This window comes from Chiloscyllium plagiosum, unplaced genomic scaffold, assembly GCF_037043375.1.
Source record: "Chiloscyllium plagiosum isolate Xiang-an unplaced genomic scaffold, Cpla_swu_hap1 HiC_scaffold_9, whole genome shotgun sequence".
Lineage (NCBI taxonomy): Eukaryota > Metazoa > Chordata > Chondrichthyes > Orectolobiformes > Hemiscylliidae > Chiloscyllium > Chiloscyllium plagiosum.
In genome coordinates this window covers 88,110,319-88,126,435 of record NW_028270147.1, presented here as the reverse complement: position 1 = coordinate 88,126,435, position 16,117 = coordinate 88,110,319, and the positions used below count along the sequence as shown (strand labels likewise).

Genomic DNA, 16,117 nt, shown 5'->3' with positions numbered 1-16,117 from the left:
CCTTCCCCTGCCACCGCAGGAATTGCAAAACCTGCGCCTATACCTCCTCCCTCACCTCTATCCAAGGCCCTAAAGGAGCCTTCCACATCCATCAAAGTTTAACCTGTACATCCACCAATATCATTTATTGTATTCGTTGCTTTCGATGCGGTCTCCTCTACATTGGGGAGACTGGACGCCTCCGAGCAGAGCGCTTTAGGGATCATCTCTGGGACACCCACACCAATCAACCACACCGCCCTGTGGCCCAACATTTCAACACCCCCTCCCACTCTGCCGAGGACATGGAGATCCTGGGCCTCCTTCACCGCCGCTCCCTCACCACCAGACGCCTTGAAGAAGTAAGCCTCATCTTCTGCCTCGGAACACTTCAACCCCAGGGCATCAATGTGGACTTCCAACAGTTTCCTCATTTCCCCTTCCCCCACCTCAACCCAGTTCCAAACTTCCATTTCAGCACTGTCCCCTTGACTTGTCCTACCTGCCTATCTCCTTTTCCACCTATCCACTCCACCCTCCTCCCTGACCTATCACCTTCATCCCCTCCCCCACTCACCTATTGTACTCTATGCTACTTTCTCCCCACCCCCACTCTCATCTCACTTATCTGTCCACCCTTCAGGTTCTCTGCTTGTATTCCTGATTAAGGGCTTTTGCCCGAAATGTCGATTTTACTGCTCCTCAGATGCTGCCTGAAATGTTGTGCTTTTCCAGCACCACTAATCCAGAATCTGGTTTCCAGCATCTGCAGTCATTATTTTTACCGAAACCTTCATATGGCTCAGTATTTTATTCTGCTTTATAAAGTTCCTGCAAAGCACTTTAGAACACTTTGTTAGGTTAAATGTACAATACACATGTAAGTTGTTGGTGTTAATTGATTAGGTAACTCTTTCTACGAGTCAAGAGTAGAAAGTGTCAAATTCCCCCCTTCTATGTTTTTTGGTCTATATTAAGAGTATGCAGTGCTAATATAGAATATGCATACAATTTTAAGGGCACAACAACATTACTGAATACAGAACAGGAATTAACTATTATTATGCAGAGTGATCAAAAATTTACAATGAATACATAGAAGCCATACAGAGCAGGTTGGATTTTGCGTCATAATAGTAAACCTTTCAATACAAGTCAAAGCTCCTGTAAGAGATTCTTAATCAGATTGCATCTGGATTAACACATCCAATCTTGGCTACCTCATATGATGGATGATATAATGACTGTGGAAGAGGTTCAGAGATGAGTCAACTAAACGTGTTTTACTTTGCATCCCCAAGGAGAGATTACAGGAAATACTTTAAGCATTCTCGTGCATGAAGTATTCAAGCCATGGGGTAGCTGGTTTGGCTTTATGGTTTGCTCCTGAAAGATACTTAAACACTGCTTTATTACGGTATATAGTTTCTGCTGTATTTCTTTACTGTTCTTCTATTTAGTTTGTTGACTTTGGTCTGCCTGATCTAAAAACTCTCCTTGTTCTATTCTATCCTTGTGCATTTCATCTAAATTGTTTTTGCCATCTAACTTCCATGACATTCTTTTTCATCCCTGATAGATTTGCTCTCCTGTTGTGGCTTCAGCATAAACAAAAATCTGCTCAAACCTAATCTACCATCCACATCTTTAAATAAGCCTTCATTTAATTTCTTTAATATAACATGTTAATCTTCCATTTGACGAAATCAAAATTAACATTCTCACATGTTTCCTCTCTAGAGGATACAGTAGAGAGATCTAGGCTGACTTCACAGCGCAGAACCGAGGGAATGCTTCACTGCCAGCAGTACCGACTTTCAGATGAGACACTCAGCTAACTGCTAGCCATAAAAGACCCAGTGGCACAATTTTGTAGAGGAGCTGGGCAGCTCTCACCTATCTTACAATCAAAGTTTATCCTGTAACCATCATGACTAAGATGCATTATCTGGTAATTATAACGATGGGTGTGGGACCTTTGTGTGCAAATTGGCAACTGTGTATTGCATTAGTGACTATATTTTAAAAGTTCAGATGCCTTTTATAGAATTTTAACCTCCGGAGCTGATGAAAATGCACACAATGAAAGCAAGACTTTTTGTATTTATTTATTTAATTGTATATAACCCTATTATACTTTCTGTCCTCAATTCAGCCATAAAATTAACAGCTTTATGATCACTAGACTTCAAAATGCTGCATGATTTCAACATCATTTATTACTCCCTACGTGTTAATTGAGAATAAACATAACAAGGCCTTCCTCTTTATGGCTTGAATCACCAGCTGTTCAAGGAAATATTCTCATTACTACGATCAACAATTTCACACATACAGATTGTCTTCACTCTGAGTTGTGCAATCTCAGTTTAAAACTCCCAAGACTGAAACAAAACTGACCTGCATTTTCCTTGAACAGCACGATGACATTTTTAAAAAGAAATGAACATATTCCTACCACTAATCTTTCCTCCTTTCCCCATCCCTTGAATCTCCTAAAATTCTTGGTTCTCAGTTTAATAATTTATAACAAATACATAAAGTATCTTAATTCTATGCTATTTAGGTCAGAAAAACTGTGGCTGCCCATGGACAACTGCAACCAAGACATGGACAATATCCAAGTTGAGGCTGACAAATGGCAAGTAATATTCAAGCCACACAAGTGTCAGGCACTGACCATCACCAACACAAGAGAACCAGATCATCGCTGCTTGCATTTCAATGGTATTATATCACTTAATATCCCACTAGCAACATCCTGGAGGTTAGCACTGACCTGAAGCTGAACTGGACTAGTCATATAAATATTGGGAATACAAGAGCAGGTTATAGGTTCGGAAACCTGCAGCATATAACCCAGATCATGATTCATCAAAGTTTAGCCACCATCAACAAAGACCAAATAAGGTGTACGATGGAATACTCCTCACTTGCCTGGATGGAAACATGGAGGAGCTGGTGTTGGATTGGGGAGGACAAAGTTAAAAAATCACACAACATCAGGTTACAGTCCAACATGTTTATTTGGAAGTGAGTGCTGGTGTTGTGTGATTTTTAACTTTTAATGGAAATAGTTTCAACAACACCCAAGAAGCTTGACACCATCCAGGACAGAGCCGCCGCTTGATTGGCATCACATCCACAAACATTCACTCCCTCCTCTATTAATGCTCAATGGTAGGCGTCCCATCAACAAGATGCACTGCAGAGATTCATTGAGACAGCTCCTTCCAAACACACAGCCACTGTCATTAGGAAAGACAAGGGTAGAAGATACATGGAATCACCACTGACTGCAAGTTCCTCTCTACGTTATACACTACCTTGACTTGGAAATGTATCACCATATCGCTGGGTCAAAATCCTGGAATTCACTCCCTATCGGCATTGTCAGACTATCTACAGCACATGGACTGCAATGGTTTAAGAAGGCAGCTCACCATTGCCTTCTTAAGGGAAACTAGGGACAGGCAATAACCGCTGGTCTCACAGCGATGCTAACATCCCATGGAGAAACAAAACAGGTCAGATGATTTGCAGTGAAAATTATCTTGCTAGCTGCCTTGAAATTGCAAGAGTCTACCCACAACTGTGGCATTTTCTGTCACTCTGTAGTTCCTGGCTTATTTGAGTGTGATGAGCAACTTCAAAGCTGCATTTTGGGATTTGTGGCTATTAACCTGTAATGTTTATACCTCTCATCATCGAACATAAATGCCACCTCATCACCCTTTTTTGTTCCCTCTCAATCCTTCCTGAATCACACATAATCTTGCAGATTTGTTCAGTACTCATTCTCAATCCAGGTTTAAATCTTTATTACATGTATTAGATCCCACTTAACCACACTTTTAATGTCTGGTTTCTGTCCTATTCTTCCTGCGTCCATGTAAATAATTACTCTTGCGCTTCCTTTTTTATTCACATGACTTCTCCTTATTTAGTCCACAATATTTTCTGCCCTGCATTGATTTCCTAATTTAAATTTGACTATTTTATTCATATTTTCTGTCAAGGTGAATGAACATCTTTGAGTTGGATGAATGCTGTAAGTTTCTCCCCAGTCAGGAGAGATTTCATGGTACATAAAATACACCATGTGTTGACCCATCAATTTGTTACCTAAACTAATATTATCCTTAGATTGCCAAGTTCTACCTTAACTTTGCACCAATTACAAGATAGTGGAGATAGCAGTATAGTGGTAAAGTCACCAGACTAATAATCCAGAAGCCGAGCCTAATGCTGTGGGGATATGGATTCAAGTGGTTAGCACTGCTGCCTCACAGCACCAGGGACCCAGGTTCGATTTCAGCCTCGGGCGACTATCTGTGTGGAGTTTGCACATTCTCCCCGTGTCTGCATGGGTTTCCTCCAGGTGCCCTGGTTTCCTCCCACAATCCAAAAATGTGCAGGTTAGGTGTTAGAATATTAGTGTTAGTGTATTAGTCAGGGGGAAATGAGTCTGGGTGGGATACTCTTCGGAGGGTTTGTGTGGACATGTTGGGCTGAAGGGCCTGTTTCCATACTGTAGAGAATCTAATCTAACCTAAAATATAGTCTCAGTACTTGTGACCATGAAGCAATCATCCATTCTTGTGAAAACACATTGATTCACTAATGCTGTTTAGTGAAAAATTTCCACAATGATCATCTCTTCTGACTACATGTGACTCCAGTCCCAAAGTGATATGTTGACTTGGAAATGGATGAACCATCAAGGGCAACAATGGATGGCCAACAAATTCTGGCCTTTCCAGTGACACCTGCATCCCTTAAAACAAAACCAAAAAACTTTAAAAATTAATCTGCGCTCATAATATTTTGTTTGCACAGTTGGTTCTCACACTCAAATAAACCAGAAACAGAAGTGTGACTGAAGATGCAACAGTTATATATAGATTCCATTAAATCTTTAGCAACCAGCAGAACAACTTTCAATGGAGATCACTTGACTATTGAGTGACCTAACAAAGATAACATTGATACATTCTGTTGAGCAGATGACTGCATTCATACCTGCTCATTAGAATAAACAGCTGTATGTAATATCCTTGGAGACTGAGGACAGTGTAGAATTTTGAGCTGTGTGGACACAACTATTTCTCTGCCTTCAGAGAAATGAATGCACCTGCTGGTTTTGCACAATGTTGAATTAATCACCTCATGAACAAAAGTGGACAAGGTTCCTGGATCGGCACTACTGCAATCTCCCACTGCTGCCTCAAACTATTCAGTAGTACAAAAACAGTAAATGACTAATGTCATTTCAACAGCTGCAACACAGTGGTTGGAGTCCCTTTCAGCTGGAACCCAGTATTGAACAATCCTCTGCAATTACTGCCCAAGAGAGGTAATGCTTCCTTGTACAGTTAAAAAAAGAAAAGAAAAAACGGAAGTGAGCATCAATCATTCATTCAACAATCTTTTATGAGGGGCAACAACGGTCTTTTCCCTTCCACCTTCTCTCTAGCTGTCCACATCTCTTGCCTTTTACCGTGGAAGTCACTCAATAGGTTTAGAGAAATGTTTTGTGCAATACCTTCATTTGACATTGATAGGAGTTACTCAAAGAGTAAGCCACTCCATGGGTGTTGGGACAAAGCTTAGGATATACATCATTGCTTCAACTAAGTGGATGGACCAGTCTCCCACCATTATCTCGAGATAAGTGACTCTTGCATTTTGTTTTAATGTTGACTATTGGTTATTTTTAAACTGCAAACATTCATAAGATCAGCTCCACAAACTCTGGGGTGATAGCTGAATGAGTAATAGAGAAATAATAAAGCCCCAGGCTTCACAAGTTGAAGTAAAAATTGTGGAACTATTTCTCACACAGATAAATTCAGCTTATATTCCATATTCAAGACAATGCATATGTTAAAAGGCAACAATACTTGTCTTTTAATTAAGCTGTCAGAGATGTTAGAATGTCCCTCTGAATCAGGTTAAAAATCACACAACACCAGGTTATAGTCCAACAGGTTTAATTGGAAGCACACTAGCTTTCGGAGTGATGCTCCTTCGTCAGGTAATTGTTCCTGATGAAGGAGCGTCGCTCCGAAAGCTAGTGTGCTTCCAATTAAACCTGTTGGACTATAACCTGGTGTTGTGTGATTTTTAACTTTGTATACCTCAGTCCAACACCGGCATCTCCAAACCTCTGAATCAGGATAGACTTCAACCCAGGCTTTCTGGGCCAGAGATAGAGTCAGTACCACTACACAAGACCTCCACCATACTTATCTTGGCAAAAATGGCCTGATTGCCCTACGTTGTATTTAATCATTGGGACGTTTCTTTACATGTACAATAGTGCAGCACTCCTACTGCCAAACCGCACATATTAATTATCTAACATTTGGTAAGCTCATATTAAAAATTCAAACATTCTAGATTAGCTAGTTAAGTCCAATCTATTCTCAAACATGGATGAACTGCAAAGACGAAGAAGGGTGAACCACAATTTAATCACATGACACATAAGTAATATGACACCAAGGGAGATAGGAGAGGCGGCAGCATTAGCACCACTAATGATATCTCCAGCATCGAGAACAGGCAGCTGAGGTCTCCCGGAGAACGAGATAAGCAGGGGTCTCATCAAAGTCAGTTGAACTTTTAACTTATTCCTTTACTTTCCTCGTTTAAATTGAGGAAGACTTTAATGTTAACTATTACCTTATTTCTTTATTTTTCTACTTATTCTATGAAGTAATGCTTAACTTTTTAACTCTCGTTTCTCTTACTACCACGTGCCTAAGTTTGGCACCTTGGCACCTAAGATGGCATCTTGTGTGGTGATATTATACACTTTTAATGCATCCCTAAACTTGAACAAATGTGACAATAAAATCCAAATCTAATAGAAACAGTACCAATCTTGAAGACCAAGCGGAGAGAAATTTGAGCAGTGATTTTGGCTTTTTTTTTCAACTTATTCTTTCAAAGGTTTGGTTGCTGCTGGTTAGGCTACTATTCACCTGTAATTGCCCCTGTGAAGGTAGTGGTGAGCTGCCTTCTTAAACCACTGCAGTCTTGTGATCTAACAGTGTTCTTATGAAAGAGTTCCAAGACTTTGACTTAATGTCACTGATACCCTGGGACTGAGATGATTGACTTCCAACAATGGCATCCATCTTTCTTTGTGCTAGGTATGCCTCTTATAGCCACTGCACTTATATGACTGGTCCAGTGAAGTTTCTTGTCAATAGTGACCCACAGATATTGATCATGAGGGATTTGATGTGATTGGACTCTCTTTTGTTGGGAATGGACAATGCCTGACCCTTGTGTTGTGTAAATATTATTTGCTAATTTATCTGGCCAAGCCTAAATGTTGTCTGAGTCTTGTTGTACATGAGTACATGAACATAGAAGTCTTCAGTATTTGAGGAGTCCCAAAAGGAACAATAACCAGCCATCAGCGGTCATCCATGATCCAATCTGATGAGGAGGACGGTAATTCACGGAGCAGCAGGCAATGTTTGTAACTTGGACTCTACCCTGAAGATCTCTTGAAATGGTGTCCTGGGACAGAGATGATTGAGCCTCAGTAGGTTTATGGTCAATCTAGTTTTAGAATCATCATGCTGAATCTTCCAGACTTGTGAAAGCCTTGGGCCGTGGCACCGTTTCTGTAGCCCAATTTCATTTGCTGCAGCAACAACAATTCAGTTAAAACCTTTGGAGTGTCAACAGATGTAGAACTCACTTCTGGGATTGCTGTCCATTCAGGATGGTGGGTGGGCTAGTTGAGGTGGCAGATGGGCCAATAAATACCTGAGCCGTGAAGGGAGTCAACAATCTTCACAGTTCTTACAGGATGAGCTTAGACGAAGACAGAGCAACAAAAGGAAGGGACAGAAAGTGCTGGTAAGTTTGTCTATAATTTGCTCACTCTCAGGGACAGCATCCTCCTGGGAGAGATCCACAGTGCCAGATCTGTGTCAGGGGGTGATTACCATTTTTTTCCCCATTTCTGGCAAGTGGGATAAAACTACAAACAACAAGATAAATGTCAAGCAGCTGAGGCCTACTACTGCACATTCGCCTCCTGTGAGCTCACAGATTTGGCAAGCTGCAGGGTTCCTGGTTGGCTCCAGAGAGATGGATAAAAGGCCATGAAACCCCCGACTGATTACCTCCTAGCACTCTTGAACAGGTGTTCCACTGCTGCTGGCAGGTCACTGTCACTGCTCTGAAGTATTGTCTGGTTTAAGAGGAGGCAGGAACATGTTGGTGAGCCAGCCTAACACATTCTCCTGCCTTTGAGCTTTTGGAAAAATTCCCTCTAATCAAACAGAGCAGAAGGAGACCCGTTAGACAATTGCCAGCTCCCTAACAGCTATTCCTTTAGGTCCACTCCTCTGCTCTTTCCCTTTTCAAATATGCAACTCATATCCTTTTAAAATTTACTATAGAATCTGCTCCCACTGTCCTTTCCAGGCAATGCATTACAATTTGTGACAACTAGTTGGAAGAAAGGAAATCTGCAGCCATCCTTTTGCCAATATTGTGTCATTCGCTTTTCAAACTCTCTGGCTGTAGGAACACCTCCACTAAATTTTAATTTTGGAACCTTCTGTTGGATCTTCTCAGAGAACAACCCTCATTATTTATTTGCTGCTCATAATCAATGTTCTCAATCCCTGATGTCATTCAAAGAAATCTCTTCCATACCCCATTTGTCATCTGTCTTAAAGTGTTTGCCCTCGAATTGGACACAATGCTTGAGCAGTGATATAGGAAGGCTCTCTCTCTTTTCTACTCTCTGACTCTATTCATAATGGCCAAGAGCCCATTTGTAACATTGTTTTACAACGGCGCACCACCACCTTCAAAGGTTTATATTTCTGATTGTCTAAGTATCTGTTCCAACAAATTGCTTTGATACAGAATTATAAACAGTGCATGTGTACGGAATTGAGGGGGAATAAAAATTGATGGTTATTTTTATTCATATGCGACATAGACCAGAAAGAGTGGGACAGAGCCAGGCAGAGTATCAGAGTTCTGTTTAGCTAGTTTAAGACGGAGTCTCTCTCTGATGTTGTTTGAATAAATGAGAAGTTAACAAGCATACCTGAGCCGTCCTGTGGTCTGTGCAAGAGAATAACCACAACAACTGGTTACTATAAACAAACAATGAGGTTATTTGGAATCAAGACTATACTGGAGGTGTAGCTTGGGTACAGCACTTACAATGAATATGGTACAGGAGAGACTTGGAGACACAGTGGACAATCAGTTTATGAAGAACACAAACTGATAAATATACCTTTGCTCTGCTTATGGGCACTGAGCATGTGCTACAGGATCTGTATCTCTTTTTATCAGATCACATGGAACTGGAGCCTGTCAATACAGCTCCAAGTATGATGCCGTCACTGTAGGTTGAATAAAACCTGGTGCTGTTCACTCACAAGAGTATAACCATCACGTTACAACAAAGAACAGCTGAGAAAATGAGAGAAATCATAGACATAAAATACAACATAATGCTCCAGATGAAAAATGACATATTTGTCTATAAGGGAACGGGTGAGAATTTCATAAAACAGGTATAGGTACTACCTTTGCTATCAAAAAATATGAATCAACCTTGGAAAATGTATGAGGTAGAGTCAATCGGTGTGAAGATTAGTATGACAAATACAATGAGGAACTAATAATGATAGATTAATATGATGAATAATATTAAATAATATGAGTAATGCCCAAATTATCTAATTCATCTTGATGACATGTGAACTGCACAAGATGTGGAGAATTGCATTTCCAAAGGAATTATTCAGTGATCCTTCAGATGTGACATGGTCAACAAAGTACTATTCTGCCCTGTGCTGGCAATGATTTTCTGCAATAAAGCTGCAAAACAGACTTGGAATTATGAACGAGAAGGCGATAGGGAGACGATAATAGAAGCAAAAGGTAATACTGTGCTTTCAGCATGACGATGAGAACAACTGAGTGTCTTATTGCATGAATATCATTTTGTGTGCCTTGAGGGAGAAAATATAAAAAGACAGGCAAAATTGTCTGGTGCTAGTCCATACATCATCACAACGTAACTGAGGTACAGGTGCAACTGCCATTGGAGGATGAAGCCATGAGCAATACCCATGTCAAACATTATAAACTCAGCTTATTGCTTGGCTTGAAGTCAATTTACTGAACGAGACCTTCACAGAAGCATACCGTGCAGATGCTCCAAGATAATAAAAGGATAGAGAAAAAGATTAGAGCACTAGGAGATCATGAATAGTGGAAGGTATAGAATGACACCCATGGGCTTGATGATTTAAATGTGCGCAAGTGATGGTACTAGTAAATTGTGATCGTTGCATTAAACTGTGCGAGGAGGTTGTTACGGCGAATATAAATGTAGGAAAGATAAAGTAGGGCGATGAAATAGCAAAGGCATTGCAGGGAAGCCAGGATCAGATATAGCAAGAGATTTAAAGATGAACACTGTAGCTGACCAGTAACAAAAATTTAGAAAATAGGACATATTGATATTCAAGGAATTTGTGTTAGTCGAGCAATAATCAGTCCAAGAGAGAGATCAACTTAGCATCAGTCAGTGCATTCAAGCAAGACAATGAGATCATACCCTGAACTACATACAGTAACAGGCTTGTGGAGCTAAATGGCCTATTCCTGTCCTTATTTCTTATGGTCCAATTTCACTGAAACAAAACAAGTGATTGAATTTTACTTCCCCATTGGCCAGGATGCATTTGTGTTATTGAGAACATTCCGAAAGGCAGACAAACAATTAACATTATTATATGCCCAATTATGGATGATTTTGGGCTGCTGCTGATCAACAGCGTGGAATCCATCTCTCAATGATGGGGCCATGGATAGAAATGTTTGCACCCATGAGCTAAGTGATCTAGCGAGAAAGTTTTCCTCTCCATTCTGAGTAGAGTACCAGCTATGAGCTAGTGTATTCCTCAATTATCTGAAGTATTTCCGAAGTGTCAGACTGCTCCTTAACAGTGACCCCAGACTTTTCTACAACCTATCAATGTTCGATACATTTCACATGTCAGTCTTCAGCTAAGGGCTATTTAATCACTGTTCTGATCTGAGCATTGATGTAATCATGTTCAGAGACAAATCTAGCTTGTCCCTTTAAAAGCAATCCCTTTTGATAACTGTACACAATAATAACAAAGGTAACTAGGACAGTGCAGTTTCAAACATTGGAAGCTCACTCCTTGTTTGAGGTGAGTCCCTGTATCAAGCAGACACCACTGATAGCACGTATCTTTGTGATCCAAATGGGACTAACCCATTCAGCCTCCCCCAGTCTCTCATTCTATTGTCCAAACTAATTATTGTTTAATTATACTATTTAACTACTCACGTTTTTCTTAACATTCAAACATTAACAGTTCCCTCACACCCACTTTCTCCCACTGTTTATGCCCTGCACACCATGCAAGTCTTAGCCTGCGTTAAGGGATCTTCCACAATCCACATCAGAAAGTCCCAGATGGCCTGCTCCTTCCACGATTCCACCTCAGAAAGTCCCAGATGGCCTCCTTCTTCCATGATTGCAACGTGGTTGATGATACCCTCCAGCGCGTCTCCTCCACTTCACGCACCACCACCCTTGAACCCCACCCCTCCCAACGCAACTAGAACAGAAAACCCCTGGTCCCCACCTTCCACCCCACCAACCTCTGCATACATTGCATCATCCTCCGCCACTTCCGCCACCTCCAAAGGGACCCCACCAGAGATATATTTCCCTCTCCACCCCTATTAACATTCCAAAAAGAACATTCCCTCCGCGACTCCCTCATCAGGTCCATGGCCCCCCACCAGCCCACACCCCCACTCCTGGCATCTTTCCCTGCCACTGCAGGAAGTGCAGAACCTGCACCTACACCACTCCCCTCACCTCCATCCAAGACCCCAAGGGATCCTTCCACACCTGTCAGAAATTTACCTGATCCTCTACCAATGTCATCTACTGCATCCGTTGTACACAGTGTGGTCTCCTCCACATCGGAGAGACAGGATGCCTTCTTGCGGCTCATTTCAGAGAAAATCTATACTGGAGGTGCAGCTTGGGTACAGCACTTACAATGAATATGGTACAGGAGAGACTGGGAGACACAGTGGATAATCAGTTTATGAAGAACATAAACTGATAAATATACCTTTGCTCTGCTTATGGGCACTGAGCATGTGCTACCCGCACCTACCAACCCCATTGCTGAACACTTCAAATCTCCCTCCCACTCCGTCAAGGACCGCCAAACCTGGAGGAGGAATGCCTCATATTCCGCTTTGGGACCTTGCAACCCACACGTGGTAAATGTGGAATTCAACAGCTTCCTCATTTCCCCTCCCCCAACATTATCCCAGTCCCAAGATTCCAACATTGCACCACCCGACTCATCCATAATCCCCCCCTATGACCTATCACCTTCTCCCACACCTTCATCCATATATCGCTTTCCCAGCTACCTTCCCCCAACCCCAGCCCCTCCCATTTATCTCTCAGCCCTGACCCACAAGCCTCATTCCTGATGAAGGGCTTATGCCCGAACCATCGATTCTCTTTTCCTCGGATGCTGCCTGACCATCTGTGCTTTTCCAGCACCACACTCTCGATCCTTAGCCTGTGTTAAGGAATAATGGGACATCAGTGGTTCACATATTACACGCGAGAAGGTGTATTTTTGACAGGGAATATCTGCAGTGTGGAGTTCCATTGCACGTTGTGGAGGCTTCGGACCTGTCAAACTGCAGCCTGGAGTGTTTTCAATCTTGGTCTCAGTCATTTTCAACAGGGTTACTGCAGTATCCTTCTGAGGATCAAAACATGGAAATCATCCAGCTGTCGCTTTATCCTTTAACAAAATCAAAGCCCTCCTGTTCCTTCAAATGATGTGTGGACAAGGAGAGGTCTTAGGGAGTGGGGTCTCACCAATACTCTGCCCTGTGCACTGCTCATCCCAAAGCTATACCTGGGAATTTTTTTTCTTTGAGGGTTGGTTAGTTGTGAGCCCTGTCTCATGAGCTTGTTCCATTCTTTAACATTCCTCCTTTTGCTTATGGTCCTGCATTGTTGACACTCTGTGTAAGCATCTGAACTGATTGTTCCAAGTGTGAGAGTGATGTTTTCCTGTGCACTCATTGCTGCCTGGTCAGGACTGAGTGCTGAAAAGAGAAAGGGACCAGTATGGAATTATGGTGACAGGAATTTTGTCGGCAGGGGAAACGCAAACTTGAGCGCATTATGTGCAGCATGTAAATCAGAAGAGATTGTGAAATTAAGGGATAGCAGGATGTGAGGAGGACGATGATGCATGGCACCCCAAAACCCTGCATGAGTTTAACTCGGCCATTGCCCACAGTCATGTTATAATTGGTTTGGTATTGCTGTCTCTGTCTAAAAAACCCCATGCCCTATTGGTCAGAAAGAAGAGGGCCAGTGAGTGAAATGCAATGTTTTCAGTACTTACTGGATGCCATCAGGTGAGAGTTGTGGTTATGAGCGTTACTAAGTGACTGTGAGGGAAAACAATGAATATGAAGTGTGATCTTTGCCAGAGAGAGGCAATGCAATAGTAAGGGGGATATTCCAAAAAAAAACTGAGACTTGTGGATGAAGAAATGAAGCATCTTCCAAACTGAGAGCGCCAATACTTAGATTCATAGTCATCCAGCACGGAAACAGACCCTTCGGTCCATCCAGTCCATGCCGACCAGATATCCCAAACTAACTAGTCCCACTTGCATGCACTGGGCTATATCCCTCCAAACATTTCTTATTTACGTACTTATCCAAATGTCTTATAAACATTGTAACTGTAGCCACATCCACCACTTCCTCTGAAACTTCATTGCACACGTGAACCACACTATGTAAAAATATCGACACTCATTTTTCAAAAAATCCTTCTTCTCTCACCTTAAAAATATGTCCCTAGTCTGGAAATCTCCCAACTCTATGGAAAAGACATCTGCCATTCACCTTATCAATACCCCTTATGATTTTATAAAACTCTATAAGGTTGCCGCTCAATCTCCTATGCTCCAGCCAATCCGGCCACTCCCTATAATTCAAACCCTCCATTCCCAGCAATATCCTGGTAAATATTTTCAGAGCCCTCTCCAGCTTAATGATATCCTTCCTATAGCAGTGCAAAGAGAACTGGACGTGGCACTCCAGAAGAGGCCATACAAACATCCTGGACAATGTCAACATGATGTCCCAACTCAAAGGTCTAAACAATGAAAGCAAGTGTGGTAAAAGCCTTCTTAACCTCTCTCCACATGTGATGCAACATTCTACAACAAGGCCTTACCTTGCATTGTTTATGTCCTGCTCTTGTGCATTACCTCACATTTATCCAAAGTAAACTCCATCTGGTACTCCTCAGCCAATTGACCCAATTGAATCTGATTTCTTTATAATCTTAGATGAGCTTTTTCACTGTTCATTATACCACCAGTTTTGGTGTCTTCCACAAACTCACTGACCAAATTCTCATCTAAATAATTTACACAAAAGACAAACAAAAGTAGACCCATCACCAATTCCCTGCGGAACATCGCTGGTCACAGGCCTCCAGTCCAAGTAACAACCCTCCACCACCACCTCTATCTCCTGCCATTCAGCTAATTTTGTAGGAGCAAATTATTGCAGATGCTGGAATCTGTAATGAAAACAAAAAAAGCTGAAAATCACAGCAGGTTAGGCAGCATCCATGGAGAGGGAGCAAGCTAAAGTTTTGAATCTAGATGATGCTTTATCAGAGCTGATGTTAAATGTGGAGGAGACAGCATTTATGCAACAGTGAGTGGGGGATTCAATGCTGGGACATGTCCTCTCTCTCCTCCCTCCCACTCCAAAGGGACCATCCATAGATGCTGCTTGACCCACCCTGATCTCCAGCATGCTTTGTTTTCAGCCAATTTCATATCCAATTGGCAAGCTCACACTGAGTCCCATGTGTTCTAACTTTACTAATTAGCTTACATAATTTAAGCAAAGCATGGTTATTCTTCAACTTTGTTTGAAAATTACTACTAAATTGATGCACCCCATGTCAGTGCCAGATTGACACAAAGAACAGTACAGATGCCAAAGAATGGAATGAAAGAAAAACCAACAAAGGACCACAGAATGGTTTATACAGCGGCTAAAAAGGATTATGAAAGGAAACTTGTAAGGTACATAAAAGACAATAAAGAAGAGATTTCATAGTTATAGAAGGGAAAGGGGCTGGTTACAAGTACTATAGGTCCACTGAACACAGAGTAGGTCTATTGTCAATGACCATGCGGATTTGGCAGGGATCCTGAATGATTATTTTCCTTCAGTATTCACAGCAGAAAAAAAGGATAGCTTGCTAAAGTCTCAAAGAAATTAACATGGACAGGGTTTAAACAAAAAATAATAATGGGAAAACTAATGGTGGTGAAGAATAACAAATCCCAGGACCTGATGGGTTTCCATCACATGGATGTTAAAGGAGGTGGGAGAGCACATTGCTCATGCCCTAACCATAATCTTTCAAAGTTTCCTCGACTCAGTAATTGCACCACTGGATTGGAAATTTCCTCGTGTCACTCTGCTCTTCAGGGTCACAGAGGGAATCCAGGGAATTATGGACCAGTTAGCCTAATGACTGTGGTGGGGAAATTACTGGAGTACATAACCAAGGATAGGGTTACTGATCACTGTGAAAATCTTCAGTTTATCAGGGAGAGTCAACATGGAATCATGAAGAGTGGGTCATGCCTGACAAACCTCAGAATGTTTTGAAGAGGGGACAAAGGTGGTGGACAGGACTGTGTCAATGGATGTTGTTTATATGGACGTCTAGAAGGCTTTTGATAAAGTCTCACTGTTAGCTAAGAAGGAAGCCCATGGAATTGAGGGGAAATTACTGATATGGATCAAAAATTGTTTGAATGGCAGGAAATAGGGAGTTCAATTTAAGGGTAAACTCAAATTGATAGAACATAACTAGCGGTATCCCACAGGGATCTGTGTTGGGACATCAAATATTCACAATATTCATTCATCTTCATTAATGCCTGGGATAATAGCATAAAAAGTCAAAATTTAAATTTGCTGACAACTCAAAATTGGGCA

At 41.6% G+C, this 16,117-nt stretch overlaps 1 protein-coding gene across 1 annotated transcript in view; it reads right to left on the bottom strand.

The window, feature by feature from the left end:
• Positions 1–16,117, bottom strand: part of astn1 (astrotactin 1) — a 2,207,527-nt gene that overhangs the window by 1,255,830 nt on the left and 935,580 nt on the right. The window lies entirely within an intron of this gene.